This window comes from Zea mays, chromosome 10 (genome assembly GCF_902167145.1).
Source record: "Zea mays cultivar B73 chromosome 10, Zm-B73-REFERENCE-NAM-5.0, whole genome shotgun sequence".
In the NCBI taxonomy this organism is placed as follows: Eukaryota; Viridiplantae; Streptophyta; class Magnoliopsida; order Poales; family Poaceae; genus Zea; species Zea mays.
In genome coordinates, this window is record NC_050105.1 from 30,202,012 (window position 1) to 30,212,105 (window position 10,094).

Genomic DNA, 10,094 nt, shown 5'->3' on the forward strand with positions numbered 1-10,094 from the left:
GGAGTTGCGTGCCAAACAAATTGATGCATTTCCTTCCTTGAGAATTTGATTACCTTTCCTTGATCCCCTGTTTTATAAAAATGTTTTTCTTATGCTTAGCTTTGCTCTAGAAAAACAAAATGTTTTGTTTTGACAAAAGATAATGCTTCAAGTGGGTGGGATGTTTTCAAAAATAAAAATTGATGGTGGATCCATCATGGCCGTGATGGGTTCAACATCGAAAAAGATGTACCTCTGCCAGGTACCAAACTTTGGGTTTGAAATAATAAAGCTGAGACCGGGCGGGTGACTTGCATGAGAAGAGAGTCTCGGTGTAGTGTCTCCGTCTGAGTCGATTAAGGACCTTGTCGATGTAGGCTTGCTGATCGAGGACCCTTTAACCGGTCAAATGCCTCATCATGGGTAAGCTTTGCCTCGGGCAGACTAATACTAGAATAAGATAACACGCAATGGGAGTGGAGAGATGGCGAGAGTAGCGTGTACCCTCCATGGCAAGAGGCTGGACGGTGGTGTATCTGTGCTCTCGGTTGGTGTGAACCTGATCTGGTCTTAAGAACCCCGGTGGTGAGTTGACATATGCAAGGGTTAAGTGCTACATATGTCATGTGATTGGAGATCCTCAGCTGAGTATTAATCGATTCGGATCACCGTTACTTCTCGGACATGAAGACTTGGTCACTGCCCTACACGTAGTAATCCAGTGAACAAGAAGGGTTGATAAGAAATTGGCTAGTATAGGTCAAGTGCTTGAACTAGGGTAGAAAGAACTCTAGAACTCAGGTAATGACTTAACTTGCTAATAAAACTGGACTTTTAAGGATCCACTATTAGTGAGCATTTCTGCAAACAGAGTCTTTGATTATTGAAAAGCCATACCTTGATTCCCAAAGGCCAGCATGTCCTTGAGAGTCTTTTATTTTGACGGGTAAGACTTGCGAAAGTACACTTCGTACTCAAGGCTTTGTCCCATGTTGTTTTAGGTGAGGAAGCAGCAAATTTTTGTTGCTTTTGTTCCAAGGTGGTGCCTAAGGAGGAAAACCAAGAGTGAAGCCTCGAGAGGAAGTGTCCTCCTTTAAAAACTTTTTACTGTTAATCGGGAGGGGTTTTTGCCTCCCAAGATATGTAATAATATTACTCCAGCACTCTTATAGTTTACTGGTCTGTAATAATACTACTCTTTCTATACTTTAATCTAAAATAAAGTTGTTGTAACTGCTTCCGCATTCTCGTACCTTCGATGTGTTGTAATATCTGTGTGACGGGTGAAACGCTCTTGGGCAAGGTATAGAATATAGATACCGAACTTGTCAAGTGATCAGGTGCACCTATAGGGTTGTTTGAGATCCGTTGGACAAAGACATCTATGGGTGGGCCTAATGACTTGGGAGGTTCCATCACAGGTGGTATCGGAGTGAAGCCCATCTCTGTAGATGTTATGAGACATTTTCAAAAAGAGTTTTCAAAGACTTATCTAAGAAAATTTCTTTCCTTCTTATCTAACTACCTTCTGAAATACTTATATAAAGACCAGATAGTAGAGTGCAATGTATAGAAGGTTGTGAATCAACTAAGGTTGATTATGTTATTATGCATGCATCATGTTAAAAACTATACTAATAATGATGAGCATGCCGAACGAAATTTGGCACTCAATTGGGCCGTCAACTCGCGTTCCATTGCTTGGGACCGAGAGGCCAAAGCTCGAGCCCGTGTTGAGGAGCTTAGCACGACCGTGGATAACTTGCAGGTGTACTGCAATACATTGCATGAGGAAGTTCATGAATTGTATTCGCAACTGCATCATGATGTACCTGCAGACCCTGTCGGAATGGGAGCTGGACCTTCTGGAATAGCAGGTGAAGCATTTGGTGGGGAACTGGATCTTTTCAAGCCCCCTCCTTCAATGAATCTGGCTGATGAATGGACTCCTACACCCGACAACGAAGCTGCTAAGGATAATAAGTACTAGTAGTAGTATAGTTTAGAAATAATGATAATGTAAAATAGGTAATGGTGTCATGATGTATATTGAGTTTGTAACATTACCTTTTAAGTAATGTAAAATGATGGTATGTATCAGCATGTGATATTTTCCAAATATTTCTTTGCTTCAGATGCCATCTCGAACTCGTGCACATGACGGCGCGGGAACATCCCGTGGCCAAGATGATACACCAAATCCACCGCCGGTTCCACCCACGCTGGCCGAGGCTATCGCCGCCTTGGTCACCGCGACCGCTGACAACACCCTCTTCCTTCGCGAAATGGCGGGACAGCAACTGCAACAACAAGGCGGGAGGCCTTATCCATAAGGACCCCACGAAACTTCGTATTTGGATTTCTCAGAAACTCATCCCCCACTATTTGTTAAGGCCGAAGACCCCTTGAAGCTGACGAATGGATTCAGGTTATTGAGCAGAAGTTTGGACTCCTCCGATGCACGGAGACCCAAAAGCCCTTGTTTGCGGCTTAGCAGTTAAGAGGCCCTGCCAGCACCTGGTGGGGAAATTATGTGGTCATTCAGCCTACCGGCCATCAAGTCACCTGGGACGAATTTAAGTTGGCATTTCAGGAGCACTACATTCCAGAAGGAGTGCTCCATATGAAGCATAGGAATTCATGAAGCTTACGCAAGGTTACACAGTATCTCAACAAGTTCAATCATTTGTCCCAGTACGCAATTGACCAGGTCAACACTGACCTGAAAAAGAGGAACTGTTTTATGAGAGGCCTCAATGATCGGCTACAACGGAAGATGGCCACCTGCCTCGACCTCTCCTATAGCAAGGTTGTCAGCACAGCGGTAGCAGTTGAAGCCAAGTATGTAGGCCCAGGGAAGTCAAAGGGCTTTGCAGGTGACAGGTCCAACCAGGGGCCTGAGAAGCGACAAAGGTTGGTGATCCGACCTTTTAATCAAAACCGTTCTTCACCTCGTCCACCCTCCTACCCATTTAAACAGCCTGTATTCATCCGCCCTGCTACTGCCCACACCTCAACAACTCAGCCGAGTGCCCCTGGTACTCGTTTCCCTGCACTCCCGAGTTCATCTACTGGTTGCTTCAATTGTGGGAAGTCTGGACATTTCATCAAAGATTGCCCATATCCAAAGCGGAACAACTCCAATAATCAGCAGAACCCGGGAAGTTCCAGCCAAGGTAAGGGAAACACGACAAATAATGCAGCGGGCAAGAATATGAAGAAAACTGGGCGAATCTATTATACACAAGTGGCCACTACACCGGAGGGAGAGCCGGTCTTGATGGGTACGTTTCTCATGGCCAATCACCCTGCAGTCATTCTCTTTGATTCTGGTGCTTCACATACATTCATAAGCAAGAAGTTTGTGGAGAAATATTGCATTCCATGCATTGAATCAAGGGAAGGGTTCATTATTCATTCGCCTGGGGGACAAATATTCACTAAAGAAGTGGCTTTCCATGTGCCTGTAACATTGGCTGAATGGGACTTTCCCACAAATAAGATTGTTCTGAAAGGCCAAGATATAGACGTAATTCTGGGCATGAATTGGTTAGCCCAGCATAAAGCTATCCTCAACACTGATCTAAGAACCATCAGGTTGAGCTATGGCCAGGAAGACGTTCTCTTGTCCATCCCTGTAGCTATTCTAGCTAAACCATTTGGCAGAGTTTATGAAGCCATCATACCGGAGATCCAAGATATTCTGGTAGTATGTGAATTCCCGGACGTCTTTCCGGAAGATCTGCCTGGATTGCCTCCAGAGAGAGATGTAGAATTTGTGATTGAATTGAAGCCCGATACGGCTCCTATTTCTAGAAGGTCGTACCAAATGCCTCCGAATGAGTTGGCAAAACTCAAGACACAATTACAAGATCTACTAGAAAAGGGATTCATCCGACCAAGCTCGTCACCTTGGGGTTGTCCAGCCATCTTTGTCAAGAAGAAGGACCAAACGCTTCAGATGTGCAGGGATTATAGACCCCTTAATGAGGTCACAGTTAAGAATAAGTACCCTCTTCCCCGGTGTTGGTGGCCTTCGTCCTTCGAAGGTCCTCAAAAACGTAATTTAACAATGTCTTCCAAGTATGGTTTATGGACAGGTATCTTCGGATTCATGATGAAAGTAGACATGATGTGGAGGTTGATTGTGACGAAGGTTGACGCAGCGCCGAAGCTACGCGGAAGGGAGCTTCGGCATGACAGCTGGAAAGGGAACAGACTTAAAGGGGAAAAGACTACTTAAACCTCAATGAGTTACTTTAGAGTCATTAGCAAATGTAAGGGGAACGAATGTAATTTCACAAGGGCTGCGTCCCGTGGCTATAAATAGATGAACAGTACTCCCGTACTGTTCACGCTGACTTTGCATTTGCTTTTGCATCACGCTCGTACCTTTGTTTTCTGTCAAGCCGAAGGTATCAAATGGAATTCAATATTGTCCTTATATTAATTTACGATTATATACTGAGATATATATATATATATATATGATAATGTTATTGTTCACATTGTTTCTTATGCTTTACATGCTTCATTCATTGTTAATATTTATATTCATATATACGTTGAAATGATGAAGGTATGTCCTTCATGACCTTCGTCCGGAGATCATTATATCCTTGGGGAAATAATGCTTCGAAGGACGAAGGGCATTAACAAGTAACCTGTTTTGGTGTTGCCTTGTTCTCAATTTATAGCATTTGAGAGCAAGTCCCCAACATTGGCGCCCACCTCCGGTAAATCCTTTTCGACCACTGTTGGGTCTATGCTTCGTCGCCGAAGGTCTTCTAGGAAGAAGCGGCTTTCGGCTGAAGCTGTTTGTATAGGATGGCCGAAGGTTCCTCTTCATAAAGCTTCGGCATTACAAACCGACCTAAAGATAGAATGACCTTTTAGTCCATAAAGGTCTGAGTCAATGTTGTAAACTTTTATGAGGGGCATAATTGTAATTCCTCACAGGCTGTGTCCTGTGCCTATAAATAGTGAACAGTATTCCTTTACTGTTCACGCATTCTGTTAATTGCAATCGTATCTTTCGGGAACCAACCTGTGCCAAGGCAAAGGTATTATTGTGTTCAATGATTCGATACATTAAGTAAAAATAATATAATTCGTTTATGATTTATTTATCCTTTTGTATCCTTTATTCTATGTTATCTTATACGATCTATTAAAATTTTACTACGAAGACCTGAGCTTCATAGTTATATTTTCATCAACCTTCGTCCAAGGCTCATTATCCTCAAGGGAATAATGTTTCATGGACGAAGGACAGTAACCTTTAACATTTTATGTTGCCTTGTTCTTAATTCATAGCATTTGAGAACAAGTTCCCAACATTGGCGCCCACCTCTGGTGAACTCACTTCCACTTTTTTGAGCTGATGGCTTCGTTCAACGATCAAGCTGGAGCTGCTTCGGACCCGAAGCTGGTGCTCCCGATCACAGGTGGCTCGTCCTCAGAGCCAGCTAACAAGAAACAAAAGAAGGAAGCACAGAGAAGGGTACAACATGTTGGGGTGCAAGGACCCTTCATCAAGTCAAGATGGTCTCACATTCCTATTACCTTCTCCCAAGAGGACCTTCAGCTCAAGGATTACCCACACAACGATGCCATGGTTATTTCTTGTGTTATCAAAGGATTTCTGGTCCACAATGTCTTGGTTGACACAGGCAGTGCAGCTGACATCATATTTGCCAAGGCCTTCAGACAAATGCAAGAGCCAGAAGATAAGATTCATGATGCTACACATCCTCTCTGTGGCTTCGGAGGAAGACAAATTGTGGCACTAGGCAAGATTACCATGTCAGTAACCTTCGGGTTCATCAGCAACACTAGAACTGAGCAAGTTGTGTTTGACATCGTTGACATGGAATACCCTTACAATGCAATTATTGGTCGTGGCACCCTCAATGCTTTTGAAGCAATTCTTCACCCTGTCTATCTTTGCATGAAGATACCTTCGGATCAAGGACCCATCGCTATTCATGGAAGCCAGGAAGCTGCCAGAAGGGCCGAAGGAAACTGGACTGATTCAAAAGCAATCCATAACATAGATGGAGCTGAAGTTTGTGAACAATACAAATTCAGAAGAGAGAAAGCAGCTTCAGCAGATCAGCCGAAGCCCATGCTTTTATGTGAGGATATAGCAGAGCAGAAGGTGCTGTTGGGCTCTCAGTTATCCAAAGAACAAGAGAAAACCTTGCTAAGGTTTTTGTTCAACAACAAAGATGTTTTTGCTTGGTCAGCCAATGATCTCTACGGAGTTAATAGGGATGTTATTGAGCATTCGCTCAATGTCGATCCATCCTTCAGACCCAGAAAGCAAAGGCTTCGGAAAATGTCAGATGATAAGGCCGAAGGTGCTCGCAACGAAGTCAAAAGACTCCTCAGCGCAGGAGTTATCAGAGAAGTAAAGTACCTAGAATGGCTAGCTAATACTGTTATGGTAAAAAAGGCCAATGGCAAGTGGCGAATGTGTATCGATTTTACAGATCTTAACAAGGCTTGTCCGAAGGATGAATTCCCATTGCCAAGGATAGACTCTTTAGTTGATGCAGCAGCTTCTTCAGAGCTCATGAGTCTGTTAGACTGCTATTCAGGCTATCATCAAATCTGGATGAAGAAGGAAGATGAGCCGAAGACTAGCTTCATAACTCCAAGTGGCACATATTGTTATCTTCGGATGCCTGAGGGGCTCAAAAACGCTGGAGGAAGCTTCAGCAGAATGACTGCGAAGGTTCTCCAGTCCCAGATAGGCAGAAATGTGCTAACTTATGTTGATGACATCATTGTCAAAAGCACGAAGCAGGAGAATCATATTGCTGACCTGCAGGAGACCTTCGCCAGTTTCAGGCAAGCTGGCTTAAAGTTGAATCCAGAAAAATGCGTCTTCGGAGTAAAGAAGGGGAAATTTCTAGGATGCTTGGTTTCAACAAAGGGAATTGAAGCTAATCCAAGTAAGATTAAAGCTATACTTCGGATGGAGCCACCAACTACAAAAAAGGGGGCTCAAAGATTGACAGGAAGGTTGGCATCTCTCAATAGATTCATATCCAGATCAGCAGAGAGAAACTTACCATTCTTTGAAGTGCTGAAGTCAGTCGAAGTCTTTCAATGGGGACCAGTCCAGCAGAAGGCCTTCGAAGAGCTGAAGCAGTATTTGATAGATTTAACAGCACTAACTCCACCTACGCCAGGGGCTCCTTTATTATTATATGTGGCAGCTTCGCACTCAGCGGTAAGTGCAGCACTTGTCCAGGAGAAGCTTGATGGCCAAGCCAGGAAGCAGGTCCCAGTATATTTTGTATCTGAAGTTCTTAGTATATCAAAGAAAAACTACACAGAATTAGAGAAGGTGTTATATGCTGTTTTGATGGCATCCAGGAAGCTTCGGCACTATTTTCAAGCTTACAACATAATTGTTCCTTCTTCACAACCTCTGAAGGATATTATGAAGAATCGAGAAGCTACTGGAAGGATTGGAAAATGGGATGCAGAGCTCAATGAATTTTGTATTGAATATGTTCATAGATCTTCGATTCAGTCCCAGGCGTTAGCAGACTTCATTGCTGACTGGACGCCAGGGGCTCAAGAGGAAGAAACAAATAAAGATGCCGAAGCATGGACAGTGTTTTGCGATGGGTCCTGGGAACCTTCGGAGCGGGAGCAGCTGCTGTGTTGGTTTCACCCTCCAAAGTCAAAACTTGTTATGTGGCAAAGCTTGATTTTAGTTGCACAAACAACGTTGTCGAGTACGAAGCCCTGCTTCTGGGTCTTCGGAAGCTAAAAGCAATGGGAATCAGAAGAGCTGTTCTTAAAACTGATTCCCAAGTTGTTTCGGGTCATATTGACAAAAGTTGCAAGGCTAAAGATCCGAAGCTTGAAAAGTATCTGGATATCGTTCGAAGAGTTGAAGCTTCCTTCGAGGGATTTTCTGTCAAAAATATCCCTCGAGGACAAAATGAGCATGCTGATTTGCTAGCTAAGTCAGCAGCACAGGGGCTGCCCTTACCTTCGGATGTGTTCTTCGAAACAATAAAAGCACCTTCGGTCGAACTTCTTGAAAGAGCAGTCCTCAATATATCTCCTGTTTATAGCGAAGATTGGAGAACTGAGATCATCTCTTATCTTCAGGGTAAATTCCTTTCAGATGACGAAGCTTATAACAGGAGGATAGAGGCAAGAGCTCGTCCATATGTCATGATAGGAGGAGAGTTGTACAAGCATGGAGTTTGTGCTCCGCTACTCAAGTGTTTATCCAGAACCGAAGGTATAGAGTTGATGAAAGAAATACATGCAGGCCTGTGTGGATCTCACATTGGATCTAGGCCGTTACTTGGAAAAATTTTCCGCCAAGGATTTTATTGGCCGAAGGCAGCTTCGGATGCAGCGGAACTAGTCCAAAAGTGCGAAGGTTGTCAGAAATGTGCACGAGATCAAAAACAACCTTCGTCCTTAACACAGCTCATACAACCCATTTGGCCATTGCAAAGGTGGGGCCTTGACTTGTTAGGTCCGTTACCACCGGCCCAAGGGAACCTAAAATATGTTGTAGTGGCGGTGGAATATTTTTCTAAATGGATTGAGGCAAAGCCTTTAGCCACAATAACTTCGGCCACCGTCCAAAAGTTTTTCTGGCAGAATATTGTTTGTCGATTCGGGGTACCAAAGGCTATCACCGTGGATAATGGAACACAGTTTGATTCCAAAGCTTTTAGGGATTTCTGTGATCAAATTGGTACGAAGATCCATTTTGCATCAGTCAGACATCCGGAGTCAAATGGACTCGTTGAAAGAGCCAACGGCATTATAATGACAGGAATAATGAAGTTAATCTTCAATCAACCCAGGGGAAAGTGGCCAGATCAGTTAACCAAAGTGGTGTGGAGCCACAATACAACAACATCAAGGTCTACAGGCTTTACTCCATTCAAGTTATTATTCGGTGACGAAGCAATAACTCCGGAAGAAGCTAAAACCAGAGCAATAAGGGTAGTAGCTTCGGCAGAATCAGGTCCCGAAGCTGCTTATTCTGTGGAAAAAGATGCTTTAGAAGGGATCAGACTGCAAGCCGTGGAAAACATCAATAAATATCAAGCCGAAACAATTAAATGGCGAGATAGAAAGGTTCGGCTAAAGAATATTGAGCCAGGACATTTGGTGCTTCGGAGAGTGGCCAATCCAGAAACGGTGGGCAAGTTGCAGTTGAAATGGGATGGACCCTTCTTAATAGCATCTTCGTCAAGACCCGGTTCATACAGATTGAAGGATATGGACGGCAACGACATTCCTAGATCTTGGAATGCGGATGAGCTTCGGCGATACTATGTATAACTCGATGTAATTTTTCATATTTTTTATTTTTTCTTCATGGCACCCTTTTCCTTTCCGAAGGGGGAGAAAGGTTTTTAATGGGGCCATCACATGTAATTTCCTTTTTTAGTTCTATAAGAGCAAAATCCCCCAAGGAATGTAAATGTAAAAGCTGAGAACGCACCATCGAGTGCCGAAAAGTAAAGGCGAAAAAGCTCCAAAGTCGTACCTAAGGGAATGCAGAGCTTACAGCGAAAAGTCAACGCTGATTCCGCCAAAAGTAAAGGCGAAGAAGCTCCAAAGTCGTTCCTAAGGGAATGCAGAGCTTACAGCGAAAAGTCAACGCTGATTCCGCCAAAAGTAAAGGCGAAAAAGCTCCAAAGTCGTTCCTAAGGGAATGCAGAGCTGAGGTGTGATTGTTTTTAAGAAAATAATGGCTATGAGTATGGCTTCGGAATACGTGTTTAGCCATTCATTTACACATCGCATTACATCATAGCATTTGCATTCATAAACATTCATCTAGACATATGTAGGATAATCATCTCCATGGCATAAGTGGTTGCTTCGGCAAAAAGAAAAAAAAGGGGAAGAAAGAGCTTCGTGTACAAAAAGGAGAGCTTCGGAAAAAAGGAAAATTTTGTTTTCTATGCTCCGCTGCGTACGAAAAGAAGGGAAGGTGTTTTTTCGCCTTCGGCTCAAAAAAGGAAAATTTCGTCCACATCAAAGCATTTCTCATACATCAATGGAAGGATAAGGATATATCACAAGGTATGAACAGAATTCATTAAAGACAAGTT